This window comes from Schistocerca nitens, chromosome 3 (assembly GCF_023898315.1).
Source record: "Schistocerca nitens isolate TAMUIC-IGC-003100 chromosome 3, iqSchNite1.1, whole genome shotgun sequence".
Classification (NCBI taxonomy): Eukaryota; Metazoa; Arthropoda; class Insecta; order Orthoptera; family Acrididae; genus Schistocerca; species Schistocerca nitens.
The window spans coordinates 372,483,153-372,500,830 of record NC_064616.1 but is presented as its reverse complement, the minus strand read 5'-3'; positions in this window follow the sequence as shown (position 1 = coordinate 372,500,830).

Below are 17,678 nucleotides of genomic sequence, written 5' to 3'. Positions count from 1 at the left end.
GGTATCGGCGAGGACCATTCGCAACCGTCTCCATGAAGCTGGGCTACGGTCCCGCACACCGTTAGGCCGTCTTCCGCTCACGCCCCAACATCGTGCAGCCCGCCTCCAGTGGTGTCGCGACAGGCGTGAATGGAGGGACGAATGGAGACGTGTCGTCTTCAGCGATGAGAGTCGCTTCTGCCTTGGTGCCAATGATGGTCGTATGCGTGTTTGGCGCCGTGCAGGTGAGCGCCACAATCAGGACTGCATACGACCGAGGCACACAGGGCCAACACCTGGCATCATGGTGTGGGGAGCGATCTCCTACACTGGCCGTACACCACTGGTGATCGTCGAGGGGACACTGAATAGTGCACGGTACATCCAAACCGTCATCGAACCCATCGTTCTACCATTCCTAGACCGGCAAGGGAACTTGCTGTTCCAACAGGACAATGCACGTCCGCATGTATCCCGTGCCACCCAACGTGCTCTAGAAGGTGTAAGTCAACTACCCTGGCCAGCAAGATCTCCGGATCTGTCCCCCATTGAGCATGTTTGGGACTGGATGAAGCGTCGTCTCACGCGGTCTGCACGTCCAGCACGAACGCTGGTCCAACTGAGGCGCCAGGTGGAAATGGCATGGCAAGCCGTTCCACAGGACTACATCCAGCATCTCTACGATCGTCTCCATGGGAGAATAGCAGCCTGCATTGCTGCGAAAGGTGGATATACACTGTACTAGTGCCGACATTGTGCATGCTCTGTTGCCTGTGTATGTGCCTGTGGTTCTGTCAGTGTGATCATGTGATGTATCTGACCCCAGGAATGTGTCAATAAAGTTTCCCCTTCCTGGGACAATGAATTCACGGTGTTCTTATTTCAATTTCCAGGAGTGTATTTTAGTACAACAATCTAGGAATATACTGCAACTCCCCATGTACGGCTCATGTAGGGATCGCGAAGACAAGATAATATTAACTACAGGTCATACAGAGGAGCTTAAGCAATCATTGTTCTTGTGCGCCTTTCCTTGAGACGGAAAGAAGTCCTAATAAATATTACAGTGGGAAGTAATTTCGATCATGCACTAGACAGTGGTTTTCAGAGTAAATGTAGATATAGACCTGTGGTGACCATCTAACCGAAGAATGTAAAAACCCACCAATATCTCCCCTTTGCAGATCCAATCGTATTCTCAAACAGTATCTTATCTTGAAATCTCCGCCCCAATATAACACCAGCAGTTACCCCAGCTGACTTACTCCAACTAATTCAAGGCGAAACAGCCCCCCACAAAACCTAAAATGACTGTCCACATCCCTCCCATGGACATACCAATATATTCTAACGACTCCGTACGTTCCTCCGCTACAAACAGAAGATACAGTCAGTTTCATTACAACTACTCTCCAAATTATCTATCCCTTCGAGCGACCTCATATCCCTCATCAAGTCACAACGACTGATCGCTAAATGCTTCACCTAAATGCCACAGTAGCTACTCCAAGAATCTATACATTTTCCTTTTCTCTCACGTAGATACCCATTTCCGACCCACCCTACTAAATGTAGCATCGTAAAACATACTACTCAGATTTCCCATCAGAAGTATTTGCAGGTCATGTCCTAATATTCAAATAACCGAAATAGGCTACAAATTCCCGTCTACAACTTCCTACTTTAGCTCCCCTTTCATGTCACATTTCCTTACCCTTATTGTTGATCCCATTCCGCAAACACATCAACCTGCAGCTGGTCATCAATCTTCCTAACGTTATCCATCATCTGGCACATACAAGCACCAACGCCACCGTCCAGTCAAACATAGACGCTAAAACGATTGTATCAGGAAATAACCATCGCCACATCCAAGTCATTTACTTTTAATACCATCACTGATTTTGTATCGTTTGGTACCGCAACGTGTCAGCTATATGGTCTTGCTTGGAACTACCCTACACCAGATTCCTGTTTACTCTAAGACGATTGTACTTCTCTAAGCCTACATTGAGGTGACAACAGTCATGGGATAGCGATATGCACAGATACAGATCGCGCACACAAGGTGTAACAGGGCGGTTTGTACTAAGGTGATTCTGGTGAAAAGCCTTCCAAGATGATTACGGCCGCACGACGGGAATTAACAGACTCTGAAAAAGAAGTGGTAGTTGAAGCTAGACACATTGGAAAGCTCATTTTGGAAATCAATAGGGAATTCAGTATTCCGAGATCCAACTGTCAAGAGTGTGCCGAGAATACCAAATTTCAGACATTATCTCTCACCTCAGAAGAAACAGTGGCCGACGGCTTTCACTCAACGACTGAGAGCAGCGGCGAATGTGTAGAGTTATCAGTGCCGACAGATAAGCAGAACTGCGTGAAATAATCGCAGAAATCAATGTGTAACATACGACGAACGTACCCGTTAGGATAGTACCGCGAAATTTGGCGTTAATGGCAGCAGATGATAGACGCGAGTGCCTTTGCTAAGAGCACGACCATAGACGACTGGAAAACCGTAGCCTAGTCATATGAGTCCTGATTTCAGTTGGTAAGAGCTGGTGGTACGGTCCAACTGCGGCGTAGGCCCCACGAAGCAACGGACAAAAGTTGTCAACAAGGGACGGTGCAGACTGGTGGTGGCTCCATAATGGTGTCGGATGTGTTTATATGGCATGGACTGGGTCCTCTTTTCCAACTGAACCGATCATTGACTGGAAATGGTTATGTTCGGCTACTTGGAGACCATTTTCAGCCATTCATGTACTTCAGGTTCCCAAACTACGATGATATTTTTATGGATGACAGTGCGCCGTGTCACTCGGCTACTGTTGTTAGTGATTGGTTTGAAGAACATTCTGGACAATTCGAGCGAATTATTTGATCATCCAGATCACCCGACGTGAATCTCATTTAACATTTATGGGACATAATCGAGAGGTCAGTTCGTGCACAAAATCATACAACAGCAATACTTCCGCAATTGTGGATGGCTTTAGAAGCAGCATGGCTCAATATTTCTGCAGGGGACTTCCAACGACTTGTTGAGTCGATGCTACGTCGAGTTGCTGCGCTACATCTGGCTAAAGGTGGTCTGATACGATATTAGGAGGTATCACATGACTTTTGTCACCTCAGTGTGTGATTCTTAGCGTATGTAATTGTTCCTCTGGAGTTTCTATAATGTTGTGCTAATTTTTAGAAAACCATGATTTTGGGAAGAAGCTCTATGAAATTTTTTAAAAATTGCCAGTTTTGGTCAATTAACAGACCATCTTCAGTCAATAAAGAAGACAGTAACTAGGAGAATGATGAGAAACAACAACCGTTTTACAACAATGCGGCCGGCCGGAGTGGCCGAGCGGTTGTAGGCGCTACAGTCTGGAACAGCGCGACCACTACGGTCGCAGGTTCGAATACTGCCTCGGGAATGGATGTGTGTGAGGTCCTTAGGTTAGTTAGGTTTAAGTAGTTCTAAGTTCTATGGGACTGATGACCTCCGAAGTTAAGTCCCATAGTGCTCAGAGCCATTTGAACCATTTTGAACAACAATGTGAATCTTTCGTTAACGTAAGATACAGTGTGGTCAGAGACAGTGTGAAACCTTGTAAAGGTGTTGCTGTGTGAAGTGTCCTGAGGAAAAAAATCGATACGTTGTGCCGTTTACGAGTTAGTTGACATTGAGGGTAGTCAATCAAGCAGTTGTGCACGCAAATTCAAGAAGCCCGCCAGATAGATTGTCAGTTGGTCTCATACCGTAGATGATAGCGCGCGAGAGTACTCAGCCTCTGGGTCGGGTTCGATCTTTACTACCGTCCCATGACCAGTTTTGGTATCGTTCTCTTGTCCCGATTTAGGAAAACAAAAGAAGCACACGTCTGGCAACGCCGTCTCTGGTAGGCCGCGTGAATCTGCGCGTGCGACGGCCTGATTGGCTAAGTTCAATGCTAATTAACTCGGAAAAGGCGCAACGTATCATTTTTTCTTAACAGATATTTCTCAGCACAATATACCCTGCAACACCCTTACAAACTTTTCAGACTGTTTATCACCACCCTGGGTACACCCTGTGTGGCTGCATCTCATTCATCCATGGAAAGCATCTTTCGAATGACTTCTACAATCTTTGGCACGGTATTTGTGATACAATATACTATTCTATATCAGTCTTATACTTCACACAGAAAAGTACTGCCTAACATGTATGTCAGGTACTTTCCTCCAGTATACGTGTTTGAAGCAATAAATTTGTAACGTTGACCTATACACTAATGTTAATGTTTGAATGACATGATGTAGATTTTTTGAATATAGGTTGCATGACGGATGTTTTGTGGATATATGTTTGCATCTGAGTTTTGATCATCAAGCCTAATAATGATCTTCTTTGACTATAACTGGTAAAATCAATCAAATGACAAATAGGTATTACACCAAACCATAATCTTAAAAAAAAACCTCCATTATATTGCCAAAAATCTAAACGATTAAAAGTAACAACGTAATACAAGACTTAGTTGAGGAGGTGGTGATCCCATTCATGGTATAGTACTCCATTGTTTGTGTGGTTTGTGCGAGTGACAGCGTCTTATATGATGTGTGTACGAGTATGATATATTCCGTCTCCCACACTAGATTAACCTGAATTAGAACTCCGATTCGATGACGACGGACACTTACCTTTCACATTTCTTTCTGATCTCGAAGAAAACATGATTTAGTCTATCTGCAGTTTCGATGTGCAGACTTCTTAAAGTTTTCGTACCGCAAGACGGGTAGTATATGTATAAGTTACCAAGCGTAGCACAAGATAATCCTGATAATAACTCATGCAGATCTGTGTTGGGCGAAGATGACTTGCCATGATCCTCTTTCGTAGATGAGACGACGTTTTGTCTATAATACAGTGATCTTGGGTGCGCTGTGTCCTGGTTCAAGAAGAAAAGAAAAAAGAAAACATATATCCGTCTAGTACTATGGAAACGGAGCGATACATAGGTGCAGATATGTCTCTGTTGGAGAAGGCACAGCCCTCTTTGTCTCTGCTGAACAGTGGCCTCTTCAGCATGTAGTCTGACATTGTGGCTATCATATTCTAAGACTGCAACGAAAACTAGCAGAACAACGTACCCTTTATGCGAGTTACTCAGACGTCGTTACCTCACTGTGTACAATCTATGAAGAGTGTTCTACACAAAGATGTCCACGGGTTTGAATCGAACCAAGTCTATCTTCAAAAACAACTGCCTTAGACACCTAGCCAGACGCCTACACAGTAGCGTGCAGCAAGCTTACTGAGGTCGGAGGCGACCGGTTGTGTTATGGGTTAAATGAGTTGCGAAAATAGTAGAGAAACAAGCCTGATCAAGGACCGCTCGATCATCGCCTACAACTCATAAAAATAGCTTCGAGACTGGTGCAAGGCGAGTGAGTGAATCTCCGTCGATTATGTATCAAATGCACTCGACATTACTGACTTGATGACCACGCAGTCCCTGTCATATCCATGGAATATTGCTGAAACAGGTCAGACACAATTCGGAAGTTATATCACATTGCACTGCCTCGTTTGTGGGACGTTGTAGCCGAAAAAAACGGACTCAGTTTGCCCCTGTATCGTTCGACGATGAGAGAAGATGAGAGACGATGGCTAACACATCAAAGGCCCCATCCCGTCACATGTAAATATGCTTTGCACGAGAATACCTTCACTAACAGCCACGACACTGCTTAAAAGGGAGAATACATTGGGTGGCATGGAGCCTGGAAATGCTTGGGTCTTGCCATCAGCAAGTACCAATGTGTACCGCGAACCATCAATCCAGGCGACATTTCTAATGCATCATGGATCCAGTGGCGGTATTTCTGTCCCCACACTAACGTCTGTGCTTCATACGTTAATCAAAGGTAAAAGAATGGAGCTTTGCCGTCAGTACCCCATAGCGACGAGCTGCTTCTACTCACCACTGACATGTTCCACGGTGGACCGTTTATTCGCTGCGATAGCAGCAGTGAAACCCGGCAGCAACACGTTGTTGCCTCAGGGGACAACAGCTTTTCTCGCATCGAGCCACTCACGGCTCACCCTTGACACAGTGACAAGTAGATGGCCTAGTATCACCACGACCTCAAAGATTGTGTGTCCCTTGAGACTGACACCCACTCTCCGTCCGCGATCAAATGCGTTGATACTGCGCGTCTTGCCCCTCGACTTTCACGCCGACGAGGTCTGACGGTATCCCAGTCTCGTGACACGTCGAACTAAGCCATTCGCTGTGGCGAAAAGGAACTCTTTTCCCCAGATCTGCCGCTATATTCGTTTCAATTGCTAGTGAGTGTGTGCGTAATGCTTTCGGGCGCCGCGTGCCGCTTCTTACCCTCTTTCCATGAACCTTATAACAACAACACAGTGCTCTAACGAGTCTGTGACTGCAAACGCCTTTGACATCTGTCCTAGTTCTTATTAAACAGAACTATACGTCGTTGTTGTGCTCGTGCTTGTGTCGATTTGTTGTAGCATGCCGCAAAATTTTTAAATGGAAATATTAAGTAGTTAATTGCTTTCCGATTGATGTTATTTTATCAGTAAAAATGTTCAGGTTATCATTTAACTATTAGACTGCCGTTAATAATCAAATATTTCTTGACGGGCTATATAATTAAACCCGTCCCCGAGGTTACGTAAAGGCAAAGGGCTTTAGTCTGGCGCCGTCATCCAGATGAAATTAGCAAAGACTTGCTCGTAATTCTCAGCACACAGCTCTAACGGGAAAGGATACAATAGCTTAAAACTGTGCGTACAGAAATAGACGGGTCTTTACTGTAAATATGGCCTATAAGTATTTTTAAATGGAAATATTGAGTAGTTAATTGCTTTCCGATTGATGTTATTTTATCATTAAAAATGTTCAGATTATCATTTAACTATTAGACTGCCGTTAATAATCAAATATTTGACACCCGACGCATTTACGCTAGAGAAGAAGAACCGGTAGCTACATGAAAGTCAGTAACTACTTTCTGGGATTCTACTGTTCGTAAATTGTCACGAGCGTGCTATTAAGCTGTTCGGGCTGTTCTGTAGTAAAAGGATCAACACCTCGCAGTGGTATGAAATAAGCTGTGTAATTACGGAGGAGCTGTCTTCCGAGACGCAAAGGAGCCTCAGCCTCGGCAGCACCAGCACGCTAACCGTATTGTTTCACTAATGAAGCTTCCAGCTGAAGGTGTGTCAAATTTGCTCTCTTGACGGGCTATATAATTAAACCCGTCCCCGAGGTTACGTAAAGGCAAAGGGCTTTAGTCTGGCGCCGTCATCCAGATGAAATTAGCAAAGACTTGCTCGTAATTCTCAGCACACAGCTGTAACGAGAAAGGATACAATAGCTTAAAACTGTGCGTACAGAAATAGACGGGTCTATAAGTAAAATATAAGTATCATTGTATTATAATAAACTCCACATTCAAATCAACTGTTTTATACTGAGAATTAAAGCACTCAAAAGAATCGTGCAAACCATGTGGAGCCTACAGGATTGAACCACGCTGTTATATCTTTATTATTACAATTATAGTTAAATAAGGTGTGCTTCAATTTAAAGAGTATTTATAGGGAGCTGAGGAGGAGTATCAGACATTATTTATTGCGTACCTATAAAGGAGAATGTGTACAGGGTACCCACGTGGAGGAAAATAACAAGAACATTCTCTGCATTGTCTGGACGAAAATTTTCACGGGGGAATACAGATTTAGGAAAACATTGAAGTAACAATTGCACTTCTGGTTCTAAAGATTCTTCATGCAGCAATCTTAATTGAGGTACAACACGGTAAAACACGGTAAAATGTCTCACAATTTTTAAATGGAAATGTTAAGGAGTTAATTGTTTTTCGATTGATATTGTTTTATCAGTAAAAATGTGTAGGCTATCATTGAACTATTCGATTGCCGTTAAAGCTTAAATATTTGACACCCGACGCATTTACGCATGTCATTTCCGGAAACCCAGAATTAATCTGTAGGAATCAACATGGATTCCGGAAACAGCGATCTTGTGAGACCCAACTCGCTTTATTGTTCATGAGACCCAGAAAATATTAGATACACGTTCCTAGGTAGATGCCATTTTCCTTGACTTCCCTGCCCGCATCTCGTGGTCGTGCGGTAGCGTTCTCGCTTCCCACGCCCGGGTTCCCGGGTTCGATTCCCGGCGGGGTCAGGGATTTTCTCTGCCTCGTGATGGTTGGGTGTTGTGTGCTGTCCTTAGGTTAGTTAGGTTTAAGTAGTTCTAAGTTCTAGGGGACTTATGACCACAGCAGTTGAGTCCCATGGTGCTCAGAGCCATTTGAACCATTTGAACCTTGACTTCCCTGAAGGCGTTCGATACAGTGCCGCACTGCCACCTGTTCTCTGCCCCTTGATGACTGTCTATTGTGTGATGTCCTTAGGTTAGTTATGTTTAAGTAGTTCTAAGTTCTAGGGGACTCATGACCATAGATGTTAAGTCCCATAGTGCTCAGAGCCATTTGAACCATTTGAACTGCCACCTGATAAACAAAGTAAGAGCCTACGGAATATTAGACCAGCTGTGTGGCTGGGTTGAAGAGTTTTTAGCAAACAGAACACAGCATGTTGTTCTCAATGAAGAGACGTCTACGGACGTTAAAGTAACCTCTGGCGTGCCACAGGGGAGTGTTATGGGACCATTACTTTTCACAATATATATAAATGACCTAGTAGATAGCTTTTCGCGGATGATGCTGTAGTATACAGAGAAGTTGCAGCATTTTAAAATTGCAGCGAAATGCAGGAAGATCTGCAGCGGATACGCACTTGGTGTAGGGAGTGGCAACTGACCCTTATCATAGGGAAATGTAATGTATTGCGAATACATAGAAAGAAGGATCATTTATTGTATGATTATATGATAGTGGAACAAACACTGGTAGCAGTTACTTCTGTAAAATATCTGGAAGTATGAGTATGGAACGATTTGAAGTGGAATGATCATATAAAATTAATTGTTGGTAAGGCCGGTGCCAGGTTTAGATTCATTGGGAGAATCCTTAGAAAATGTAGTCCATCAACAAAGGAGGTGGCTTACAAAGCACTCGTTCGACCTATATTTGAGTACTGCTCATCAGTGTGGGATCCGTACTAGGTCGGGTTGACAGAGGAGATAGAGAAGATCCAAAGAAGAGCGGCGCGTCTCGTCACAGGGTTATTTGGTAAGCGTGATAGCGTTACGGAGATGTTTAGCAAACTGAAGTGGCAGACTCTGCAAGAGGGGCGCTCTGCATCGCGGTGTAGCTTGCTGTCCAGGTTTCGAGAGGGTGCGTTTCTGGATGAGGTATCGAATATATTGCTTGCCCCCTACTTATACCTCCCGAGGAGATCACGAATGTAAAATTAGAGAGATTCGAGCCCGCACAGAGGCTTTCCGGCAGTCGTTCTTCCCGCGAACCATACACGACTGGAACAGGAAAGGGAGGTAATGACAGTGGCACGTAAAGTGCCCTCCGCCACACACCGTTGGGTGGCTTGCGGAGTATAAATGTAGATGTAGATGTAAGTGTTACTACTCAGTGTCGCTCCAGATCATGTGGCCAGGCCTTGTGCTGTATGATCCTCGACAGAACATTCCAGGAAAAGGAACGCACTACTAGAGCCATCACTATAGTATTAAGTATACTGTGCCGACGCAGTAATGTCAGTTGCTGCCAGTCACGACTGACGATCCGATTTTAGTGGAGTATCAACCGTTTTTCCAAGGCTTTCCTATTGCTCGAGTGTTTGGGATTGCCAGCAAATTGGATATCGGGCTTCATGGTCCAGGGGTAAAGCGCTTGCCTGAAACCAAGAAGTCGCGTATTCGAATCGCGGTTGGACTGCGGACATTTTCAATCTGTTTTTAAACTAGCCTTCCGTTCTTAGTGATGTGAGGAGTCTCAAGGATCACCACTTTGCTCGTCTTCCACTTTAAACTGTAGATCATCTTTCCCCGGGTTGGATAACTGGGGTACATCAGGGACAACCAAGTCGCCAATGTGGCGTCCATTTAAAATACTTGCAGCCGGCCATTGAGCCACATGAAATTGTTTGCGTGTTCTATTAACGGGAGACATCGAAGAAATTCACAGGTGTGCCACTGTATTTGTTATCTGTCGGTCGGATCAGAACGAGTGTGTTACAGATATGATCCGTGACTGTGGTAAATTCCAGAACTGTTCTACAGGCTAAACCTACATCTACATCAATAGACCAAAAGCCACCTCACGGTGTGAGAAGGAGACTACTTCTGGCACCGCTGATTGATTTTCCCTTTGCATTCGCAAATGGCACGTGGGAGGTATGATTGTCGGCAAACCACTGTATTACGTCTAATTTCTCTACTTTTCTTGTTGTGGTCATTTTGCGAGACGGGAGGAAGCAATATGTAGTAGGACTCCTCCTCCAACGTTCTCTCTCGGAATTTCAGTAGTATCACTCCACGTGATGCACGACACCTCTCTTGTAGTATCTACCACTGGAGTTTGAGGGGCATCTTCGCAGCTTTCTCGCACCGACTACGCGATCCGGCGACTAAACGCGCCGTTCTTCGTTGAATTATCTTTAAATCTTCTGTTAGTTATATCTGGTAATGGTCCAAGACTAATGAGCAATACTCAAGAATCAGTCGAATAATTGTTTTCTAAGCCACATATCTCATGGATCAATTACGATTCCTTAAGATTCTTCCATGGACCTTATTCTGGCATCTGATTTTCCTATTATATGTAATGATTCCACTTAGGGTCGCTCCGGATGGTTACATTTAGATGTTTTCCGGTAGATTCTGTCTGCAGAAAATAGTGATCAACGGTGTAGTTGTATAGTGGCGGATTTCTCTTTCTTTGTCTACGCAGATTTACGTTTTTTAGGGTCAACTGCCAATCTCTGCACCATTTCTCATTATTCTGAAGGTAGTCTAGTAAGTAGCTAGAGCTTTCTGGCGTTGTTGCCTTTTTATAGACAATCGCATCATTTCTTAATAGCCTCATGCAGTTTCCGACGTATTCTGCTAGATGATTTGCACTGATGCGCCAAAGAAACTGGTATAGGCATGCGTATTCAAATACAGAGTTATGTAAACAAGTGGAATACGGCGCTGAAGTCGGTAACTCCTATATAAGACAACTAGTGTCTGATGAAGTTGTTAGATCGGTTACTGCTGCTACAATGGCAGATTATCAAGATTTAAGTGAGTTTGGGCGTGGTGTTAGAGTCGAAGCACGAGCGATGGGCTAAAGCATCTCCGAGATAGCGATGAAGTGCGGATTTTCCCGTAGGGCCGTTTCACGAGTGTACCGTGGATATCAGGAATCCGGTAAATATCAAATCTCCAAAATCGCTGAGGCCGAAAACAGATCCTGCAAGAACGGATCAAATGACGACTGAAGAGAATCGTTCCACGTGATACAAGTGCAACCCTTCCGCAAATTGCTGCAGATTTCAGTGCTGGGCCATGAAAAAGTGCCATCATGCAAATCATTCAACGAAACATCATCGATACGGGGCTTCGGAGCCGAAGGCCCACTGATCTATCCTTGATGATTGCACGACACAAAGCTTTGCGCCTCATCTGGGCCGGTCAATATCGACATTGGACTATCGACATTGGACTGTTGATGACTGGAAACATGTTGCCCGGTCAGATGAATCTAGAGCGGATGGACGTGTACGCGTATGGAGACAACCTCATGGATCCGGGAACTCTGCATGTCAGCAGTGGACTATTCAAGCTGGTGGAGGCTCTGTAAAGGTGTGGGGCATGTGCGGTTGGAGTGACATGGGACCCCTGATACCCCTAGACACGACTCTCTCAGGTGACACGTACGTAAACATCCGGTCTGGTCATCTACATCGATTCAAATCCACTGTGCATTCCGACAGAGTTGGACAATTCCAGAAGGACAATGCGACACCCAACAGGTCCAGAATTGCTACAGAGTCGCTCCAGGAACACTCTTCTGAGTTTAAACACTTCCACTGGCCACCAGACTACCAAGACATAAACATCTTGAGCATATCTGGGATGCCTTGCAACGTGCTGTTTAGAAGAGATCGCCACCCCGTCGTGCTCTTACGGATTTATGGACAGTCTTAGAGGATTCGTGGTGTCAGTTCCATCCAGAACTACTTCAAACATCAGTGAAGTCCATGCCACGTCGTGTTGCGGCACTTCTGCGCACTCGTTGGGCCCCTACACTATATTAGGCAGGTGTACCAGTTTCTTTGGCTGTTCAGTGTAGATGTAGTACATACAGAAATGTGGTACTCCTGAAATTCCGTTACAGCTGCAGATTTTTTTCCGTGCTCTGTCTGGTACGATACTCGGCAAGCTCACATTTCTTGTCACCGATAGTGCTGGATTGTGTCAATTGCCTTCCTGAAGTAAAGGAACACAGCATCAACCTGAGTGCCGATGTCTAGTACTCTGTGGATATCCCTTAAGACCTTGCACGGAGCATACTTGCCTAAGGCATACTGAATGATGATTTTGAATTTTTTTCCATTTGTGCTCGACATTTTCGTACTCAGTACTGACTATTTAATGTTGACTACTCAAGTACTCAGCAGTTAGTATCCTATACTGCTACGTTCACCTCGAGCAAAAGCGAAATAAGGAAGATTATGACTTGTACAGAGGCGTAAATGCAAACATTCCTCTTTTTCTCCATTTGTCAGTGGAAGAGTAAAGGGAATGACAATCAGTGGCACAGAGTACCCTCCACCACGCACTGCACCGCAGCTTGCGCAGTATGTAAGTAGGTATAGATGTAGACGTTGTCAGTGGCATATTTTTCTTAAAGTGAACATTGTGACAACGACACCAGACAACGCTGTTTAATCTAGTTGTATGGTTTAAATTGGGAAGGGAATTGTCTGTTACCATCATTATTGTTTTGGTATCACGTAAATACAGAATGAATAGCGCATTTTATTTGTTAAATCCTGCCTAGTCGTCGATATAGAGTCTCTAGGTAACCTGCTTTCTCGGATCGCTGGGCAAACAATTGAAACAAATCGTATTAATGAATTTTATTACGAAAAGTAAATTACAATACTGAACTTTGATAATTACATAGATATGTCGCAGGCAGAGGGCGACATGCAAAATAAACAAGCTTCTTCAGTATATACAATGCTACATAGTACAAGCAAAATGACTAGTCTTGAAGTTAGTGTTCGACAGAGCCGAGACCAGTCGGGCCCGAGCTTATGTCCTCGTCGCATAGGGGCCGCTGCTGTCGCGTTGTCGTCCTGGAAGGGGTCTGTCAGCGTGCTATTGGCTAGCGTCTTGTCACAGCCCTCTCTGCTCTAACGTTTCTGACTGGCGTGCCGGCGCTTGACTTTACGCCATAGCGTTATTGACTACCACCGAAACAAGGCGACTCACAACTACGACATGTCTCACAAGATGTGACGCCTAATTTGTAATAAACCTAATAAATATAACTTGATCTCGAGAGCTACAAGAGTATGATGGAACGTCTAAACGTGTACCGTACCCTAAAACCATAGTTTACCCGTATTTCATGTTTCACTAAAAGTCTGTTCGTATTAGTTTTCATAGGATTTCCCTAAATACACATCAGGTATAAGCTATTCTGAACTGGGTCCATCAGTGCCGATCAGTTAATAGGGATTTTCATTACCATACTGTCACTGTACAGTTCCTATTATTGCACGGTTCTAGGAGTCAGCTTCAGTGTTCGGAGTGATGTATCCTGTGTCATACTGGATAAATGGCTGGTGTGATACTATGGACTGCCACGACTATTAAAAATAATCCCAGATGTTCTTATAGTAATTACTCTTAATGGTGATTGCTATAGAAGGAATATTTAAAGTAAGATATACTTTCCTAAATCTATTTTACGTAGCGAAAATTCTCGGCCAGATGATGCAGGGAATGTTTTAAATTTCTTCTGTAGACGACACAAATCAATTATCACCATCTTTCCAATGCATCCAATTCACCTGAACTGGTTTCCACTGATTACGTACGGGATATAGACAGCAGACGGCAGCCTTCTAGCTGAACTTTGGATTCAGATTAAACAACCGTGAATTATTTTCTTCGAGGTCTTATTTGTAGTCTATTAGATTTGTTGGCACAGCGTCAGACAACTACATCAAAACTCAATTTTGGGCATGAAAAAGAGGACGACGAAGCTAAATCAAACTTCACGAGTTGACTTGGTATGTGATTACAACATCGAGTCAAATTTACAAAGAACTTGGCAGTATGAGACCACTGCTCAGGCCTGGAGGCATACATTGATTCAGTTGGGAATGGTGACACAAAGCCGTTGTATCTTCTCCGGAGACAAACTGGCCCACAAGAGCTGTAATTGGTTCTCGACATCCTGGATACTAGCACTGGGACTGAGTCGACAGACAACCTGGTACCAGACTTGTTCTATCAGGAACAGATCTTGAACGTTGTTACATTTTATTAAACTGTAGTATATTTGTAATTATTATTTGTTCTGGTGAAAGCGTACAGAAATGTGTAAAGTTCCATCTCTGACAATAATAGAATTCTAACAATGGGAACTCCAAATACGAATATCAACAATGTAGAAAAGGCAGGCTGCTGCTTACCGTAAAGAAACATTACTCTACACTATATAATTACTCTTCTCAGTGTTCGTTCATTCTCTGCTTTCCTGTGTTTATCCACCGCCTTCCAAACCGCATCTACACATTGTATCAACGATCGTGGGGAAAGGAGGGTCTTCCAAAACCAATACATCTCACATTGCTTATGGCACTGATGTCAGCAACACTGCTGTGCAAGAGGGCTATCCGGTATCTTTGTTCCTGATAATCGCTGCAGGTACCAGGGCCTGCCTGTCTGAAGGGGTCAGGATCAGTTGACTACATGACTGCCGACAGCATGGTACGTCACAACAGGTCAAAGTGGGTCATCGTCATCCTCCAGAAAAGGACTAAGGATGCAGTGTGTGGGCACAGCTTCAGGGTACCACTTCACCTGCCAGATGACAGCTTGCAGGACTTCATCTAGATATCTGAAGCAGCAATCTTGGCTACCAGCACTGCCGAACCGACAGCTCCAGTCGGCGGTATTCATCAGTGTCACTTTCACGAGGCAGCAGCCAAAGCTGATGAGAAAACACAATATTGTAAATCCGAACGAACAAGTATTAACTTGCTAATCATGGTTTACTAACGCTGAAAGACGCTGTGCAGCTTCCACAACACTATCTTGACAAAGTAGAGGTTTCTCTGTTTGGCACCCATGCAGCATGTAGTTGAGTTTTTGAAAGAATGAATGTCAATTTAAGAATTAAACAACCTAATATGTACGATCAAAGCTGAATTAATGTTAAAGTGAGAAGAATCAGCAAAGTTAACATTTTGTGTACAGTAGAAGTAACAATAAACTGGCAAAGGAATTGAGAATTCCCGTTTGTAGTGTTGTTAAATTCTACAAGAACTGAGATTGTTGATTTGCAATGTTAGTAACTATAAAGATATTGGAAGTGTTTATTTGCAATATTGTTAAAGGAAGAATAATAGAGACAGCAATATCTGCATGTAGAGACAGTCAAAGACTACTACTTACTGCCTATGTGATGAACGTACTTACTTCTGAGGAACACAGAGACAATGACAAACATACTCATTGTTCAAATGTGATGTGCGTGAAGGACAAATACTTTTGACTTTAATGTAGAACCATGTGGATAGAGTGGAGTGTTTTTTCGAGTGAGAAGAGGTCTCAGTTGAACACTAATAACTTCTCAGAATGCTGAGTAAGTGAAAAGACACTTAACCACTCAATTTAGATTAATCCTGTGACGCTATACAGACTGAAGAGAAATTATTACGACTTTGCTAATACACCTGTATACGGAACAAACGTGAAGAGCTTTGATCACATCATGGTCCTGAAGACTTTTAAGATAGATTTTGGCCGCTAGTACTATGAACACTTGAAGTAAGGATTTCATACGCGAGTTCAAAAAAGAAAATAGGAAGAAACTTTATATCGAGAACACTCTTGTATTTCAAATAGTTCCCCTTATTGTCAAACCAACATTAGAGTGTCACGACAAACTATACTCGTTACGTGTCGTCAGAGTCTTTCACGGCAGCATGACTGGATAAAATCATCTCGGATTTCAAGCCGTGTCAATTCCAGTAAAGACTCGTGCGTCAACATACTGGGACTCAGTAATAAAAGAGGCAGCTGAGATTAGAATGAACAGCAACAGTTTCATCAGACACCAGCGCTACACATTGAGTAGGACGTGGGGGCGGGTTTTGGATGTTTAAAGGAAACAACGGTGAATGCTTAACGCTTGTAGGGATGGAGGAGCAGCAGTTTCGAACGTGGCACTTCGCGCCACCTGACGTCACTCGTCCCACGGTGGGCCAGAGCTGCTATGACCTGCCCAACTTGCCTTCCGTGCACGCGACGTTTCAGCCCTCTCTGATTTGTGTCAGCAGCCGGAATCGTAGGTATATAAGTTGGAAATAGTGTCATTCCCGGCTACCTGTCAACGATTTCAAACTCACCCTCCAAACCCACCTTGACCAGTTAACCACTTGGTGCAACCTGTGGTTCCTTCATATCAACCCCTCCAAAACCCAGGCAATCATCATAGGCCACACCCCCTGGTCCTTCTGGCTCCATGGTTTCTATCTAACCATTTATGGTCACCTCATTTAGCTCACCCCCACCCTGAGATACCTTTGCCTCACCCTCAACCGTCACCTCACCTGGACACTTCATCTCCTGACCATCCAGCAGAAAGCCCATACCTGCATCTGCGACCTGAAACTCCTGCCGGGCCAGACATGGGGATTGCATCCTTTCATCATCCTCCGCATCTACAAATGCCTCATCTGTCGTATCCTCTGTTGGGCCAGCATTGCCTGGATCTCCGCCCCCCCCCCCTTTCCCGCTTTTATAAGGCCATCCAAATCCTTGAGAGCCACATGCTCTGCCTTGCCTTCCGTATCTGCTTTCCGTCCATCTGTACGACCTCATTCCCTTCCCCCACCTCCTCCTTTTCCTGCAACATATCCAGATCCTCGACGCTGTCTGCAGGATTGACCCTCCCCACCAACTGGTGTCCTCCATCCTCTCCACCCCCTGCCCATTGCTGTGCCTCTATCGCTGTATCCCCCCCCCCCTCTCTACACCTCCACACCATCCATGTTATTTATCAGGGCAATTTCCAGCACCTACTCCACCCGGATGATGAACTTCGCTGTAATGTCAACCTTTCCTACCAACTGAAACCTAGCCTTGTTCTCCCCCCTCCCCAGCGACCCCCTTTCCTCTCCCCTCCTTCCTCCAGAGCGGTTTTTCCTTCTTCCCCCCCCTCCCAAGTCTCTCCACTCCCCCCTTAGCTGTTTTCCTCTCCCATCCTTCCCTCCCCAGCCCCCTTCAGCGCGCCCCCCACCCTGTCTCGCCTTTCTCGCCTCCCCCATAGCACCACCCCTTTCCGCCCTTTATTCTTTTCTCCCTTGTATCCCTAAACCTGATAGATCCTCCCAGTCTGGTCTTCATCTGTGTACTACATCAGAGTTTTGTTCGGTGCCGCTCTACAATGACATCAAGTGCTGTGGTTTTAATTGTGTGCTTGACTTGCACATAGTTTTGCTGTCCGTGATT